Here is a 7,383-nt window from a genome sequence, read left to right on the forward strand (position 1 = left end):
AGAGTCTGCAGTTAGTTTTACAGATTCACTTCTGACTGCTGTTTTAAAGGATATGCACTTTTCAATGCTTTGTGGATATTTTTTTATGTTATAGAATAGTTGTGTTAATGAAGGCAGCAGATGCATTATAAAAAGCTGATATCACTAAGGACTTGAGACACATAGCAAAATCTTAAAGTCTGAAAATATCAGGTTTAGTTTTATATAAAAACATAAATAAATTCTATACCAATATTTTTATTTACTTTAATTATTTGAACACTAACACATAGCACTAGCTCACACTGAGGACACACAGGTTTTCTCCCCCTCTATCCTGACTTGTAAAATACATGTAATAGAAAGATTAAAAAGTAAATGTCTCAGGGATGTCTATGCAGTAAAAACACCTCTCTATTTCAGGAGAGACTGGATGACAAATGCAAAGCTCCAGAGCAAAATTCTGACCTTTTGAGTTTAGAAATAAAACCAAAGGTAAGCATCTTCTCTTTCCTGAAAAAAACAGTAATATCTGGTTTACATTGTAAGCTAATTTTAATATATTTTTGGAAGGGTCTGACCTGAGATAATGTGTTACTCATTCTGCCCCACATATCAGCTTAACATCTCCTGATTGTTGTGACTTTTCTCTTACATGAGACACAATACTTGTGTATAGAAATAATTTCTTGCTGTGTGAGTGTAGTATCCTTACAGTAAGAAGTGTGCAACCTAGACCATGACATGTATATAATCACATTCACAAGTGTTTCCTCATTGTTAGTTAGGTAGTATCTAGATAACTAGATCATTATCTAAAAATCAAAAAAACATTTGGTGATGTAACTTGAGAAGTGGAGTGCACTGAAAAATCATGTCTGGTCAGTCATTATGCTATTTAATACTGTATGACTGCCATTCATGAAAGAGTGTTAAAGAACAGTTCCAGAAGTAAATGGGACATTCCTGACACCCATAACTTAATATAGTTGGATCAGAGAATCAAATGATAATTCATGCTGGAAGGGACCTTGGAAGGTCCTGCTCAAAGCAGGATCAACTCTGAGGTCAGAAAGGGTTTCTCAGGGCTTTGTCCAGTTGAGTCTTCAAAACCTCCAAGGATGGAAGTGGCACAATCTCCCTGGGCAACCAGCTCCACTACCTGACTGTTCTCATGGAGAAAAAGTTTGTGTGCTATATCTAGCTCCAACCCCCCTGCCATGGGCAGGGACACCCTCCACTAGAGGGTGGAGGATTTCCACCCATCCAGGCCAAAATGTCCCAGCTTCTATACAGGAACATTATTTGAGACAGTGTAAAAGCCTTGCTAAAGTAGAGATAAATTTCATTCACAGCTCTCCTTTCATCCACAAATTCAGTTATTTTAGCACAGAAGGGAATCAGGTGGCTCAGGAATTATTTGTTCTTGGTAAAAATCCATGCTAACTCTTCTCAGAGAACTTTGAGATTTTTCCAGGGACTCCAGTAATGCTGACCACACTGTAGTTTCTCAGGTTCACCTTTAGGTCTGTCTTTAAGATGGGTGCAACATTTGCCTTTCTCCAGTCATTGGGGATATTCTTTGATTTCCATGACCCTTTGGAGATGACAGACAGGATCCTTGGAAGGACACTGACAAGTTCATTCAGCATCCACAGATGTGGTCTGTCAGGTGTCACGGACTAGTATGGGTTGAGTCCCGACCCAATCCTCATCCACAGCTGGTACTTCCTCTCCTCCTTAACCCTATGTCTAAGCACAAAGGACCCAGACACCTTGTTGATGAAGACTAAGGCAAAGGAGCTGTTGAGTACTACAGCCTCATTTGTGTCTTCTGACAGTAAATTGCTTCTTTTTGGGTTTCTATTTTTCTTAGGATAATCTGGCAGATTTGGTTTGTGAATTGTGATTGTGTGAAACTGATGTTCAAAATACTTGCATATATGCAGAAGATTTTCCCTGAGTAAATAATCATAAATCAGACACAATTCTTTCCCCTACATTCACAAAACCAAAATCCTTTGGAAATCTTTGCTGCAAATTTAAGTTTTATATTAGAATCACCAAAGTTATTACTCTCTTAACTTTAACCAAACCAAATTTAAGAAAGGTATTTGGCAGTTTCCCATCAATTTGTTTTCAATATCTTCAAAGTTGCATTTAAAATATATATTTGCTTATCAGCAGAACTATCTTATCAGTAGAACCTAATATGATAGGAAATAGCTACACTACAGTAGTAAATTCACAATTTCTCCTCATAGATTGGATCAAAATTCATAAGCAAGATCCCACAGAGAGTCTCTAAACAGACAATTTGGACTTGACAAACACAAAAGCTTAATATTGTGTGCTACATCTGAGTATTTAGGACTGTGTCTGAAAGGGAAAAAAATGTTTCCCCTTTGTTTTTAAATTTAAGCATATTGGGTAGCTTAGAAATATTCAGCATATTATGCTTACTCATTAAAAAAAAAAAAAAAAATGTAATAAAGAGTGAATGAGATCATTAGCCTATCCAGGCAAGTTAACTTGTTTTCCGGTATGCCTGATTTCAGCTCACTTCAGTTCTTAATCCCACTGAAGGAATTGCAGGAATATGCATTTTCTTGTCTTACATCAGTCAAAATATCTGTTCTAGGAACCATAAAAAGATCAATTGCATAATCAGAGCCTTCCTCTTTAGTTAGTATTTTTTATGTCAGATGATATGCAGAATATGCTATCAGCTTTTTAAGTCTTTTACAAAATCTCTCTTTTCTAAGAAACATCAGTCCTGAGTGAATTAAAAAAGAAAAGACAAGTACTTTACTATAACGAAGACTGAAAACAACAAAGCGGAACACCACACTGTGTGACAGGAAAATTCATGATCGCACTCAATCTCAGTGCAGACTGTCTTTCCAAACTAAATGGATCCTTTGAGACTTCAAATAAGTTAGCTGGTTCACCACCATATGAATATACTTTTGAAGAAGACAATTCAAAATGTCTTAAATGCTATCAGTTTTTTATTTAGTTCTTTTCCTTGACCATAACCGTTTGTTTTGACTGCAAACTTTAAATACTTCTGAAAACAGGTCTTGTCTGTATTAAATATGAGTTTTCTCTATCTTTGAATTTTCATTTAGGTTGACAGGTTAAGCAAATTTGGGAATCTCTGCACGGCGCAAAAGACCACAGAATAGAAATCCCGCAAGTGAGTGAGCAACATACAGAACAAGGACTAGCCTTTGCTAATCAAACGCAGGCACAGTGCTGAGTCTCTGCAGAATACTGCACAGACGTTATTGCTCGATAAACTCCTTAACAGGCTATTGCCTTGATCACCATAGACGTAACCTTTGTCTCTCTCAAGAATACACTTCCATGTTATTGATGGGTGCTACCAACATGTCATATGAGCACTGCTCAACCATTTTAATGTCTTTATCATCACATTATACTGAAAAACTTGAAAGCCATATAGCCATTTTGTATTAATTTCTCCATTCCCATCAGTAAAAAAAAAAAAAAAAAAGAAAATCAAATCTCAAAGCAACTGAATGTCACAATGTGAGGGGGACGCTGTACACAGATGAACACTATATTTTTAAAACTTCCTAGATACTTAACTGCCATTCCTGTCAATATTTCATTATAAGCAACTTACAAGAGGAATCCATATAATCTGAAATATAGTGTGGAATGAAACAAAAAAAATCAACTTTTCTATCCTTTTTGATTAGTAATGGCATCTGCATAAGGGGAAAAAAACCACAAAAAGTAGTATTTGTAGCTCACATAGTCCATGCCAGATGGTCTGCTGAACACATTAATTCCTTGCCTGCTAGGAAATCCTAATTACAGCTTTAAAAGAAGTAATTTCAGTAATTTAGTAATTGTTTCATCTGATCTAACACTAAAAAATAAGCAAAAAGAAGAAGAATGAAAATATTTATGGGAGAGAGATAATTTCGTCATTTAGTTTTCATCTGCAAATCTGTTGTACAACTTTGATTATTCTGGATCTTGACATAAACAAGATCTCTTTATTATATGGAAATAAAAATTACTGTATTGTACTAAATCCTGTAATTTCATTCCTGTGTTTTCCTCAATCTTATAAATTCTTTGTCTCTATGGTAGCTGTTCATTTTACATTGAGTACCATATGGACATCACAGAATAAAATTGCAAATTTAGCTATCTTATTTAAAAGAGAAAAAAAAGTCAGAATTTCCCATCAGAAAACATAAAACCTGATAGCATTTTGTGGAAGGGTACTGTAAAGTTATGAGGTAATTTCAGAGGAAATAAAATTAATTTAAAGGGATAATCAAACTTTTTCAAGCACTGTTTGTTTACTTCACAATTTACCATATCCTGTCAGCAAAAAAGACTGTTCATGCTAATTATATTTCCTATGTCCGTAACTGAGTAATAAACCTTAATGTTAGCAATCATACAAATGTACTGAACCCTAAACCTCACAGGATGAGAATAGCCATGGCATATTATAACTATTATACACGTTGGAGGTTCTTTAACTATGTATCCACATCTATAATACCAGAAGAATGCAAACAGGTTACACAGACTTGTAATTTGCTTGCTTGCTGCAAATAAGAACACTTAGATACATGAAAATGAATTGTTAGGATTATTTTAGGGGTTTTGTTAGCATCTGAATAGGATGGAGTCATAAAAATTTTAAGACAAATCATACACTTTAAGACAAAGAACATCCTTTACCAATTTGTAGTTTGATAAATAGAACAAAGACTAAAATACTATGACTTGAAGCATATGTATTTATCTCTCAGTGATTGCACTGCAAATGAAATGAAAATCAGGATGAATTCCTTACACCGTACTGTACTTCAAGCAGCCAAAATGAGGAAGCATGAAAACGGTAATAAAGAGTGGGGAGGGCAAGGAAAGGGGACAGGGACTATGGGTGGGTGGACACAGAATGACACAGAAATTTCTGTCCTAAAAGATGCGAAGGAAGTTACAGAGACATTACAAGGGTTAGATGTGGGGACATTTCGTATTTCGGATTAAATGTATACTCACAAGGACAGTATCCAGTAATCTGTTTCTTTCGGGAGGCAATAACTGTGTTTATACAGGAGTAAAGGACAGAACACAAAAGGACCAATAATTACAATAGTTCTGTAAGTAACAGACTAATCTCCTCTGTATACATACTATATCACTGATTGATTTTATTGCCTAAAAGATCAGAACTTCAACTAATGCTTTTCCTTTCTCTACTGATGTATAGAAAATGAGATTACTCTGCATTTTTTCCCACTCAAGCAGGTATGCAGCTTTTAAATCCAAAGCTAAAACACCATTAAGATTGTAAAATCAAATGCTCTGAACTTCAAAAACTCCAATTACAACAATCTCCTGTGCCGTGCTCACCAATGTATTTTTCTGCAATTTAATTCAATGTTTAGGGGGACTCTGAGAGACACCATACTTTGTTCAGTCTTTATGTTAGCTTCATTCTTTCATAGATAGCTACCTCTAGGCATAAAAAAATTAGCCAACCAGTTATATTTCCAGGATCAGGAAAATGGTTCTGCCATTTTGACAGTTGGACTTGATGATCTTAGAGGTCTTTTCCAACCTTAAAGATCCTATGATTCTATGATTTACTTTGTACTAACAACTGGGGAGGACAAGTTGGCAGCTACTATTACTAGCACTAGAGAAGGGAATATGTTAATTACTCTTGGGTCCTCTAAACAGCAACAGCCCATGCCCCCATCACTCCCAGTTGCACCCCATCTTATTTCATCCAGAAGCAGCAGAAAGGGATACTCTGCTTTTCTGAGAAGTCTTAAACCAAGTTGTATAGCTTTACATTTGGGTCTATAGCTTAAAAATTCTAGAGGCAGTATCCTGCAAGCACTCACTTGTTATACTGTCACATCTAGTTGAAAAAACCACAAAGCCTAACTAATGAATAGATCCTGCAAAAGAAAAGTAAATCTTAGTGAAACCAGAGATAATGCTATATACAAACTAATATATAAGTTTAAAAAAGCGTATAGTAATGCTGAACATGCAAACTTGAATTTTCACAGAATCACAGAATGGTTGAGGTTGGAAGGGACCTCTGGCTGTCATTTGGTCCATATTCCCTGCTCAAGCAGAGCCATCTAGAGTCAGCTGCCCAGGACCATGTCCAGACCATTTTTTAATATCTCCAGGGAAGGAAACACCACGGCCTATCTGGGCAACCTGTATCAGTGCTCAGTCACCCTCACAGTAAAAAAGTGACTCCAGATGTTCAGACGTAACCTGTCCATTGCTTCTGGTCACTGGGCACCACTCTAGGCTAAAGAGTCCCAGTTCTCACAGCCTTTCGTCACAGAAGAGATACTCCACTCCCTTCCTCATCTTCATTGGACTCTTTCCACTAGGTCCACACCTCTCTTGTACAAACAGACCAGAACTGTTCAAGTGTGGCTTCACCAGTGCTGAATAAACAGGAAGGATCACCTCCCTTGACCTGCTGACTGTACTTTGTCTGAGGTAGCTTAGCATACCATTAGCCTTCTTTGCTGCAAGGGCACACTATTGGTTCATGTTCAGCTCGGTGTCCATCAGAACCCCTTGGTCCTTCTCTACATATCTGCTTTCCAGCTGTATGGCCTACAGCATATAGTGGTGCATGGGGTTGTTCTTCCTCAGGTACAGGACTTTGTACTTCTCCCTGTTGAACTTAGTATCAGTATATTTCTCCAGCCTGTCATGCCTCTGGATGGCAGTACAACCCTCTGGTGTATCAGCCACTCCTCCCAGTTTGGGGTCATCTGCAAACTTGTTGAGGGTATACTGCTAGATCTACACATCATCCAGATCATTAATGAAGATGTTGAACAGGACTGAACCCAGTATTGATCCCTGAGGTACAACTAGTTATTAGCCTCCAACAAGACTTTGCACCACTGATAAATCTGGACTAAGACAGTATATTTCTACAATGCTGAGCTTTTTTTGAAGATACTGAAAAAATAAAATTATAACTTTCTGTGGACCTCTCTGATTTTCATGTGTAGGTACAGTCTGAGAAAGCAAATAAGAAAAATGCCCTGATCACTCCAGATTTTTATATTTGCCAGAGTAATTCAGAGCTGCAAAACCCACAGTCAATGCCACTATCACTTATTGCATTCTAGGGTAAACTCAACTTGTTTTAAAATACTCACATGAAAGGTAGAGATGATACTATTTTTTCTTGTTTCAAGGGAAGAACGGAATGATGGTTAACTCGAATATAAAGTGTTCAGAATAGAGAAAGAATACTGCAGTTGGGACTTAAAATTAAATGGCAAGGTTTTTTTCTTCTGTATGAAAACAAACATATAAATGGCCTCTGAAAGGAACCTCAGCCACACTTGCTCA

At 36.7% G+C, this 7,383-nt stretch overlaps 1 long non-coding RNA gene across 2 annotated transcripts in view; it reads right to left on the reverse strand.

Annotated features, from left to right (window-relative positions):
• The window catches only part of LOC142600153 (uncharacterized), a 31,083-nt gene extending 25,138 nt beyond the window's left edge, over positions 1 to 5,945 (reverse strand). For both annotated transcript variants that reach the window (XR_012833608.1, XR_012833609.1), the window contains exon 1: positions 5,889 to 5,945. This is a non-coding gene — a long non-coding RNA (uncharacterized LOC142600153). The remainder of the gene's footprint in view (positions 1 to 5,888) is intronic.
• Positions 5,946 to 7,383: the final 1,438 nt, after the last annotated feature.

The sequence above is a fragment of the Balearica regulorum genome, chromosome 1 (genome assembly GCF_011004875.1).
Source record: "Balearica regulorum gibbericeps isolate bBalReg1 chromosome 1, bBalReg1.pri, whole genome shotgun sequence".
NCBI classification, from domain to species: Eukaryota; Metazoa; Chordata; class Aves; order Gruiformes; family Gruidae; genus Balearica; species Balearica regulorum.